This window comes from Juglans microcarpa x Juglans regia, chromosome 7S (genome assembly GCF_004785595.1).
Source record: "Juglans microcarpa x Juglans regia isolate MS1-56 chromosome 7S, Jm3101_v1.0, whole genome shotgun sequence".
NCBI classification, from domain to species: Eukaryota; Viridiplantae; Streptophyta; class Magnoliopsida; order Fagales; family Juglandaceae; genus Juglans; species Juglans microcarpa x Juglans regia.
Genome location: NC_054607.1, coordinates 15,998,367 through 16,009,892, shown reverse-complemented (window position 1 = coordinate 16,009,892; position 11,526 = coordinate 15,998,367). Strand labels below are relative to the sequence as shown.

General features: G+C 32.3%; 1 long non-coding RNA gene and 1 pseudogene across 1 annotated transcript; both read right to left on the bottom strand.

The window, feature by feature from the left end:
* Positions 1 to 6,754: 6,754 nt before the first annotated feature.
* On the bottom strand, positions 6,755 to 8,043 carry LOC121241343. The gene is made up of 2 exons (XR_005935708.1): positions 7,854 to 8,043; positions 6,755 to 7,182 (listed from the first exon to the last, which is right to left on the bottom strand). It is a non-coding gene; the product is annotated as an uncharacterized LOC121241343 (long non-coding RNA).
* Positions 8,044 to 11,084: 3,041 nt separating this feature from the next.
* LOC121241364 lies at positions 11,085 to 11,526 on the bottom strand (annotated as a pseudogene).

Sequence of the window (11,526 nt, the reverse complement as noted above, 5' to 3'; positions counted from 1 at the left end):
TTATGACAAAAACAATCCAAACAAATTAATCTACCATAATGCCTATATCCTTCGAGTCATCACAGAAGAAGAATGGGGAACCAATCCCTATACTCCTAAAAGACTCTCTGATATAGACACTTCTTTTACGTACCATGATTATATTACTGCCTGGAACATATTCATGTTCTTCCAGGTACCTGATATGAGCCACTCTTGGTTCATTAATTTTGATGCCAAATTCAAAGGAAGCTTTCCTTTTTGGTTTCTCCAATGGTGAAACCAATTTGGATTAATTTCAGAGAATTTCCCTGAGCAGCTCTCCCGAGCTTTTAAACATTACACCATGATTGTCGATCCCAAACTAGATCAACATTTAGTCAAATTTCCCTACTCTCTCCATTTTTGCAAAACCTACTAACTACCGTGGATTTTCAAATGGAATTATAAAAGGAATGCTAATGTTATGACCCGCGCTTACTTCACTAAGTGGTGGGATAAGTTTGCATTTATTCAAAAAACAATTGACCGAATGATCAAGGATTTTCCACAAGCTGCACCAGACCTGCAGAACAAAGAAGAATTTCCAGCCATCAAGATCGGTTCACCTGCTCCTGGATATACATTGATCCAGGCCCCTAATTCACCCACAACATCTCAACGAGGAAAAGCCACCTGCTCATCCTCAAAGAAATCTTCAAAGTCTAAAAAGAACACTGATATTCTTGATAGACTTGATAAAAATGATTTAATTAAAATATTGGAAAAACAACTATCTAAGTCCCTGAGCAATGATTCTAAAGAAGACAAGAATTCAGAAACATTATCAGAGACTTCATACAGCAACGTGTTTGGTCATGATTCAGAAGACACCCCAAGGTTATCTGATGATTGACTACTACTCAAGGTCAAAGAAGACCAGAACAGGTCAAGTCTCCTTTGATATTTGCCGCCTTATGCCGAAAGCAGCAGGCCACAGAGACTGCTGAAGACATAAAGACGACTGCCATTTTGTCATCTTATGCCGAAAGCAGAAGTCCACAGAGACAGCTGGAAGACATAATGATGATATTTGTGTCTGTGCTTAAACAGTTCCCACTGTTTACTCACGGATTTACTTTTACTGTTTTGCTTTAATAATTGTAAACAGGAACTCCTTGTATTATAAAAGGAGAACCTCTCTTCATGCTTAGGCAGAATTCACCCCGGAGAATAGATCTCATCCAAAGAACCAAGGATATAAAGACGAAATAAAAAGAATTCCTAAAATTACTTTGTCAGACATATTTCTGACTAAAACATAAGGGATTTTAAAGCAGGTATTATTTTGGCAAACATGAGCATTGTTGAGCTCATAATTGATCTTCATCTGAGATCCATTTGCCAAAAATAAGCTTTCAGTGAATTTCTCAAAATATTTGCTAGGGATTAATCATTCTTGAATACAATTCAAGTCTAATCCAAAATCAATCATAGAAACAACAGAAAATTGAAAATCATGAGAAACAACAATAGTAACTCTTGAAAACCACTTAGGGGAATAGTATGGTGGATCAAACATATCTGGTTGTCAGCAGCCAGCTCATGTTGGCTTGAACCAGAATCATTCGTTTGCTCATTGTCAGAAGGAATATCCTGATCAAGTTGTTTATCAATTTTAAACACTAAAAATTCTTGTTTTAAATCTCATTTTCAGATTTAAGATTGTTGATCTCAGATCTAAGTTCAAGGATTTCTTTTTTGACAAGATTTATTTCATGCTGTAAATCAGAAGTAGAAATTTCCTTGGGTTTTTTCTTTTGAAATCTTTCCAAGGATTCTTGAAAACTAATCCTTTGCCTAGAAGTTTTGGTTCTTGGTGAACCATTGTCTTCTAGAGTTTAAGAAGATATTCTTCTTTAAGCTCAGGATTTGTGATTTGAGAAATTAAGGTTAGCAAAAGCTTTTCCTGTTCTTCAGCCTTGGTTAAAACATTGATTGTTTTACCAGGAGGTTTGCAACAAGTATCATTACAATTGCAACCAAGCTTTGCACCAATAGAATCAGGAGATTCAGTTTCAGAGTGATATTCTGAATTACTAGAACTGAACTCTAGGATATCAGATGATGAAGAAGAAGCTATTTCTAGGAGTCGAAATAGTTCTTCTTTATCATTGCTATCAATATTCAACTGATTAAGCTTCTTTTTTTGTTTTTGGCTTTTTTGGGGCATTTGTCAGTAAAATGCCTTGATTTACCACAGTTAGAACATTTTCCTTGTGAAGAATCTTTATAGTTCTTTTTCTTAGAAAATGGCTTAGATTTTTTATAAGTTTTCTTATAAAATTCATCATGGGGTTTTCTCCTTGTACCACCATGAGGTTTAGAAAACTTATGCTTTCTTTTAAAAGAAGCTATAGAAGGAATGCCAAATTGTTTACAAAAAGTTCTCATTTCATATTTGGCTTTCTTACTATTTCTCATCTGTTCACGAAGCATTCTTTGATCATTGCACATACTGATACCAATTTTTTTTATTACACTAAAAATATCACCATAGGTGTAATTTTCGTAATTAAGACATCCCGTTATATCAGTAAGTTCTTCCTTCACTTTGTAACCAAACAAACGAGGTAGACCATCAATAAATTTTTCTTTCCAGTAAGGCTTCTGACTATCATCATGAAGCATTACTCGAGCTATAAAAACATCACGGTACCATCTATAATCTGACATCTGATGACATCGTAGATTATTCAATTGATCGCTAATACGATTGGTTATATTTGATGGTTTTCCAATAAAATGTTTTAAAATAGTATAAATCAAGGTATTAATACCGTCAGGATGAGCCATCCCAATGTTTTCATAAAAAATAGATAACCCTTCATCATTGCGCTTTACAACATTCTGAATGGTTTCCTTCATAGTACTAGTGAGATGCTTATCCCACCAGTTGTGTAAAACACCAGAAAAACCCTTGGTTAAAATCATAACAATATCAAGTTGTCTGGTATTATTGTTAATGTAAGCATTAGCAACAAGCGACATTTCACTCATGGTATTGATGATTTCTTGTTCAGATAATCCATCAATATTCCATTCGTAAACTTTGTCAGCAGAGTAAGAATATTGGTTTTGAAAAAAAATTTATTCAAACTGTAAATCAGAAGGAGTAGGCCTGGAATACCAGTTCTTTGTTAGACTCATTGGTTTGGGTCATTTTGAAGAAAATCTGGCGATTTCAAGTTTTAAATCAAAATCTTGAAAGTTCTTTTCAAGTAAATCAATATCATTTTCTTCAGAAGAGTGATCGTTAGATGACTCATCTGTGGTTTCCACAAGAACTTCTTCTCTTTCGTTACTCATTAGAGCACTAGTAGAAGGTCGTTCTTTTTTAAGATCACTAAGCATTTGATCAATCTTATCAAGAGTATTGGCTTGGGGGGTTTTAAAATCAATTTTAGGCCGACTTGATGGTTAGATAATCAAAGGTTGTTCAACTGTCTTAACAGTTTTCTGTAACTGATCTTTGGGAGGAGCCAAAGGATTTTCACATTTGAAAACAGGACTTGGAGTAAAAATAGGTTTTTTAACATTTTCTTCAATCCGGTGTAACTGTTGTCCGATCGTATGAAGAACAAGATTTATAAAGTTATTTTGGAAAATAGCCTTTTTTGTTTCTTTTAAAATCTTGTCCTTCTCTGGATATCTGGAAACAGATTCAGGGATTTTGAAAGGAGTAGCAGATACTTTAGTTCCTTTATAAGGAATAAGTACTGTTTCTAAAAGTAGATAGCTAGCTTGAACTACTATGTTACTTTCTTCCTTGACAAAATCAGTTTTTACAACATTTAAAATATTGTTAGAAACATAATAGTTTTCAACAAAATCAAAGAAGAGAATATGTCTTTGTTGCTTATTCATTTATTCTTTCCATTTTCGCTTAACGCGAAGTTTTTCTTTATCAGTATATTTCGCATGATAGGCTTTACGTCTATCACGGTTTTTGTTTAAACCATATTCATTAACAAGAGCAACCAAATCAAACTCAAAAGGTTTGTTTAAAACAGTTAAACTGTGATGAATAGGAGCAACCATATCTGAAGCTGTTGGTGATAAAGATGAATTTTCTTCTTCTTTTTCAGCTTCTTCCTGTATGGGTTTACCACTGGAAGTTTCACCTTCCTTAGTAGAATAATAAGCAGAAGTAACCTGAGAGGACGTAAAAAGTCCTTTCAGTTTTAAAACAGGATTAACTGGTTAAGCCGTTTGAATTGAGTCTTCCAGAAAACGTTTGAGATTTTGGTCTCTTCGTACTGGATTTTCAGTGACTGAACTAGCAAAGGGAGATCTAAACTTAGCAAAAGAATTTCTTCTTAGGCTCGGAATACTAGTCTGGTCAAAACTAATTTTAATAGTTCCATCTAGAAATTGTTTAATGTAAACAAGATTACATTCAGTGGGAATATTTCTGGCTAGAGGAGCTTCATGTTCCAAAGTCCATTCAGTTGGAAGATTTATATCTTGCCAATAAATCTTTTTTGGAACTTGAATATTCACATCTGGAGTTGAACTCTGGATCAGTAGAGTATATTTTCCAGAAGGTTTTGGAATAGGTTTTGGATTTAAATTCATTTTTAAAATACGATAATAAATCCGAAAAATTAATGCAAGAGGTTTGCTTCCCTCAAGCATATCATAACCAAAAGTTAAAATATTTAGAGTTAAAGCACCCAAAATATTTTTATTAGTTAAAGACAAAGTTAAATCAGGAAAACAATCGAAATGAACTGGTCCTTCTGAAAGAAAGGACTGGACCATTCCTAAGATACTAGTTTCAAAATGATTGAATCTAGCATCCCGTAAACAAAATAAAACAGAAGCATTGATGTTTTTCCTAGTTAAAGGTTTGGCAGCAATTTGGACTGAACCAACATCTAAATATTTAAATCCATTTTTTAAATACTCATCAATGTTTTCCTTTTTGAAAAGAAAACACTTTTCTTGAGATTTTGAAATGGCATAGGTTTGTTCAACTGTTTGAACATTAAAAGCATAATTAAAAGTGGATTGATACCAAGTGGTTTGGTATATGGAATTAGGGTTGATCTTTGGGATCTTCCATGATTCCAGCGCAAGGGGAACTGCTTCATCAAAAGAGCAGTCTTCTTCATTAACTATGTCTGGTGGCATAGTCGACCTGGAACTAATTGTTGAATTGGATCTATCCATCCTATTCATTTTGTCATTAGCCAACACCGATTTTCGCACTTCAGGGGCCTGCGAACATCATACCTTATCCGACCCGACAACCCAAGCTGCCCTCAACGCTCTTTGGCAAACGGGACTTACCTAGGGTACTAGACAGACAACATGGTGATGAACCAACCAAAGTAAGAACTCAGGGTGAGGGTTGTAGAACAACAAAACAAATGAAATGAAATAAAAACAATTACGAACAAGTAGATACCAGATTGGCTCTGATACCAAAAACAGCATAAAGGAAGGAGACTGAAGAATAAGAGAAGGAAGTAGAGAATTAGAGTAGATGCACAATAAATTATTATGCTGCACAATAATAATTAGGCGGTTTTATATATAATATATAATTATATATCATATATGAAATAATTTCATGTTATAATCTATAAATTATAACATGAAATGTTAATCTTAAATATGAACATTTGTAATTTGTTTGATTATATGTTATTAATATAATTATATATACGATAATGTTATTATAATTTATAAAATAAAAGTTTAATCTTAAAGATGAAAATTTAATTAATCATATGCTTTAAACATAAAAAAATATATATGAAATTATTAATAACATTTTATCATAAGAAGTAACACTTTATTATATGTTTTTACATTTTAAAAAAACCGTAAAATAGGACCGAACCGGACCGGAAATCTGTAAAACCGGAGATATTGGTTTAGGAGGGTAACCAAGGCGTAATCGGTTTTGAAAAATGTAAAACCGGTACATACCGGTTCGGTCATAAATTTTGTCCAAAACCGGACCAGGCCGGACCGGTTACACCCCTATTTGTGGTATTTTCCTAAAACCAGCCGATTGTTGATGCTGCTTTCCTACGGGGGGAAAAAAAAAGGAAAGACAAAATGATATCCTTGGCTCAAAGTTGGGTTGGTATCGAAAAAAAGAAGCAACCTATTGAATAAAAGATTGAGCATGTTGAATAAAAAAAAAAATATAGGAGAACTAACGGGAAAGAACGGTGAAAACAAATTATGTACAATAAACCTGCTCGAATGGAAGTTGATCAAGTGTATGTACATTATTTGTACATGTATTTGTTGCCCCAGGTATCGAAGACACTATGGCATTATCCAGTGAAGAGACTCTGTTGACACAATTTCAACTGTGTTTATTTGCTGACAGGAAATTCTAGAAATATCAAGATTAGAACAATATTCGATTTATTCTGCCAAGGACATATCACTGGTCCCAACATCAGCACAAAAAGTGCGTTATCTTTTTGTACAACGTGGCCTGACCTCCTAAGTATTGTGCATGAATTCTACATTACCTTCTAACGCATCTATTTCATCATGAAAGTTTGGTTGGGAGAGAAACTGTTCTTCGCGTTAAATAGTATCATTCATAGAAATTCTTTGTTGAAGATATCTTTATATCTTTTCTCGTCATATATGTTCTTTTTCTTCTAAAGGAAGAGCCCTATACATATTGTTTATTATAGGATGTTTTCCAACACATGGTGAATCGTTTTAAACAAGGACTCAAGTTATAAGAATAGAAAAGAACTAATTGATGAGATCATGATAAATTTGTACTGATCTATCAATGTGAGCTTACTGCTATTCATTTATACATGCAACGTAACAACTCATTGACAATTGAATAGAATAGTAGAGAAACAGATGCAGGAGAATCAATGAACAGCACACAAAGTCAAAATTTGTCTCTAAAAGCAAATAGGAAATGTTATAAATCTATTAATTGAATTCCCTACATTGAACAGAAGATAATGTGTAATTATTTATAATCAATCTCCTTCAATTGAGAAGAAAAACTCATGATGATTTAAAGTCAAAAACCTTTTCAATCCAAATATATGTTCCAACAGGCTAAAATCAACCATTGAAATAGATACATTCAGAGCATTGTTGGTTACCTCAGGGTTATTGGAAGTAGAATAAAGAAGTCTAACCAATTTAGCAAACTCAATCGAGCTGAAAAGAATGTAGAATGAAAATTAGAATTGCACTATCAACAAGCATAAAAATGATATACCTTTTTAGTGCCATTATAATTGAGACCTAATCGTAGAAACATTAAACATTTTTTGAATTGAAATATATTATTACTTTCATGCTACGATTTTATATAATATTCCATATCTAGAAAAAATAGAAGGGAAATGGAAAAATAACACGCACACGCACAAAAGATGCAAATTTTAGAGGGAAAATGAATACTTTAAGAGGAACTCTGTAGTATGAATTACATACTAAGAAGGTTCAAACCAAAAACCTACAACCAAATAAACTCTTTAAAAGAAGAAAAGGAAGTAACAAATTTTGAAATCTATGAGAATGTTATATTTTGTCCGTAGACTCTTATATCACTATAAGAAAACTGTTTATTTGTAGTCAGTTAATTTCAGCGAAATGATTATTTATAGTCAAAATAAGTCTGTTTTAGTCACAAATGATCTTTTCATCGCAATTAAATGGTCACAAAAGTCTATTTTTCTTGTAGTGTATACACACTACTATATGCTAATTGGAATCACCTAATAAACAATTATCTGAACCTCACCTATCAATATAACTTAAAAATAAAAATTTAGATAACGGGAAAGTAATGTATTCTAAAACCATGGCGTGCTCATGGTACGTACCGTCGACGTGTTATGGTGGTTGGCTGAGGAGAGTTAGCATGAGGGAGAAATCGGGGAGAGAGGAATGATCTTGGGTTTTGAGGAATTTTAGTTGCTCATTATTTGAGCCACTTTGGTTTTTTTCCTAATCTATTTGCTTGCTGGGAAATGCAAGAAGAGAGAAAAAAAAGGATTTCATAACCATAAGGTTTTTCTTTTAGCTTTTCTTTATCTGATTCTTGGGTAAAAGTGTAGGAGAGGAAATAAAGTATAAAATTTCTTCAAGTTTTTTGTTTTCTTTCCCCCTTTTTTATCACGAGGGCCACTCTCAAGTCACCCAGGCTACTTTTACCCAAAGCGAATTGGGTGGGGGAAGATGGTATTAAATTCCAAAGCACGCGCGTACGTTGCTTGGCACGGACATGATCAATAATTCAACGATGTTAGATGTGAGACATCTTTATGCAGTTAGAAACTTACCTTTGGGGTAATATATCTCACCTACCCACTACTATCAATGCGATTTCTCCTCCAAAAAACAGTGAGAAAGCATGAAAAGTCATCTCTTAATGAACGCCTTTTACATGAAAATTCCAAGAAAATCTTAAGAGAAAATAATGCACCTTTTTTTAAAAAAAAAATATTTATTTTAATTTGATTTTGGTTTTATGTGTTTGAATTAAAAAAATATATATATATTATTTTGTTGATAAGTTGTAAATGAAACGTAAATAGATTGTATCTGTACCATTGGTAATCCGGGATTGCAAAGTTACACTGATCACACCATGTTCTTAGCAGTACTGCTGATCCATCAACTTAAGAGGGCAAAGGTTTTTTAGTCGCTTTACAGCTTTCGTTTGTGTCTCCGGCTACCACTTTATTATATTACTATAATGGTAAAATATGTAAATATCGTATAATTATTTTTTAAAAAAATATAATCTATTAGTAAAATTTTATTTTTTTATGTAAGTCTTTTATTTTATTTATTTTTTTAAATAATTATACAATAATTACATAATTCACGTTACAGATATCTTTCTCAAATTTCAAAGGTTATGAACGTAAAAGGGTAAAGGAATATGAATTTGAATTCTAAATAAAGCAAGCTAGCCAGTTAGGTGTAATCAATTTTCAAATCCAGTGCCATTTGTTCTTTTGTTGTAAGATCTTCTAGCTAGCTAGCACTTGATAATTAAGAGAATTTTAGTCCTAATTATCTCGATAAGTGCAAGACCAGACCACGTGGGGGCCAGGTCGAGAAATCTATTTTTGGCTCTTGGAAGGACCTTCAACCTCACGAGTCCATGTTACTTATGGAATTTTTGTCTCCATATTAATTAAAAATTCTTTTATGTTTGAGCCATCTTTGTTACTTTTAGGATACCATAAAAATATTTATAATTATGAATTATATAATTGTTACGTAATTATTTTAAAAAAATAATAAAATATAAAATTTATATAAAAAAATTAATTTTTTAATAATAAATTCTATACTTTTTCAAAACAATCACGTACTTCACAGTTATATGTAAAATTACTCTTAAAACAAAAACCACCTCCATTCTTTTTGAAAATATATCTTGTTTGTAAAACTTGGTTATTATGATCATGCATCATCCTTGTATTTGATATCATCTATTTTATTGTGAATATTATTTTTTAATGCTTATAATATTATTATTACCATTGTTTAATTGGACTATCTTAAGACGATACAAATCTTACAGTGGATTTTCTCTCACTAACTTCTAGCTAGCTAGCACGCACCTGACAATTAAGAGACTTTTACTCCTGGTCATCTCTTAAGATTTTTTTCCACCACTTTCAAATAAAATAATATTATTTTAAAATATTTATTTTAATTTTGATTTTAATTTTATGTGTTTGAATTAAGGAATTTTTTTTTTTTGATAAGTTGTAAATAAAATGCAAATAGATTGTAACTGTATCATTGCTCGTCTGTGATTGCAAAGTTGCACTGATCACGCCAAGTTCTTGGAGTGCGGGCTCAACAAATTTTAATCAAAATTTTATTTAAAAATTTATTTTTATAAATTTAACTAATCAATTTTCAAAAATATCAAATAACATATTCAACAAATCTTTTATTATTTTATTAAAATATTAATTTTGAATTGTTTATTTATTTTAATTATAATTTATTCTTGTAAATTTTTTATTTTAATTCTAGTGAATATTCTTTATTTATTTTATTTACAAATTTTTGTTACTTAAAAAATTAATAGAAATTTTACCTCTAGCGTACATTCTATTATATTCGTTGAGTTAGTAAATATTGCAAAATTGAGAATCATAGTTAAGATTTTAATATATATATATATAATATATAAAGAAATTATTTTGAAAGTTCATATTCAAAACATCATCACGGTAGCATGGGAAGAAGTAAGCACTGAAAAATAATGCATTTCTACTTGTACGGAAGAGAAGCAAGTAGCAGAAATATAATGTTTTAATTCAAAAATAATATTTGGCTAGTCCTTTTAGTTCAACAAATTTAGTTAGTAATATAATCTAAAATTAAAATTATTGTTCATTATCCTATTGTTACACTTTAATTTGTCCTTAATTATTTTTTAACTAAAATTTAATTTTATTGTGCCCACTACTGATGCTCGCAGTACTACTGACACATCAACTCAGGTTTTTCATTCGCTTTACAGAATAAGCGATATTTACTGGTCCAAGAGCACCCCCTCGAGTAAAAACTTCCACAGCCGGTTGACCAAAATGAGGATCCCAAATTGCATGAGCAATAGGTCTTACATGTATGGATTCTCGAGAAGAGAGGAGCCGTGGTGGTCCCTTTCGTTTTTGTCTCCAGCTACCACTTTCTATATTACTGAAATTTCAAAGGTGATGAACGTGAAATGGGCAATCACATCTTCCTTTTGCTTTATCCAACATCACCTCAAATGTCTCTCTATTCCTACTCTATGCCTCATGGTAATTTGCATTTACACTTATCAGAAATTTGGATTTCAAAGAATAATTTTGCTAGGTATAATCGGAATATGCAAGCGGCAGGTAAATGTGAGAATTAAAAAATTAAAAATACAAAACAAATCAGACCCCTCTCTCTCTCTTTCTCTTTCTTCTTTTTCAAAAACTTTTCTTTCTTCTTCGATTTCTTCTATCTTGGCTCTCTCTTTATTTTTTTTTTTGTTTTGGGATCAATTATTTTGTGGTTGGTTGTGTTTTTTGTCCAACAACAGCACACGTTCAATCACTTCCAACTTCTATTGCCTTGATGACTGGTTTCTTCACCTCTGCTTTGGGAACGGTAATAGTGAGAACCCCATTTTCCATTACAGCCTTAATCTCATCCATCTTTGCATTCTCTGGCAGCCTGAACCTCCTCAAGAACTTGCCATTACTGTGCTCCACCTTGTGCCAAGTGTCGATCTTGTCTTCCTTCTCCACATTCCTCTACTTGCTTATCTGAAGCACATGGACTTCTGGGGTCTCTTTCCAATCCACGTGAGAATCGACGAAAGCATACTTCTCCCTTGCAAACTGAGATCCTAATAGAGAAGAAGAAGCGAGTGGAAAATTCTTAAAGGGATCCCATATTTCGAGTGAGCATGGATTGAAGACATTGCTTCGTCTGCCACAAAATGAACTTGGAATCAACGACATCTTGACTTGTTTTCTTTGACACTTA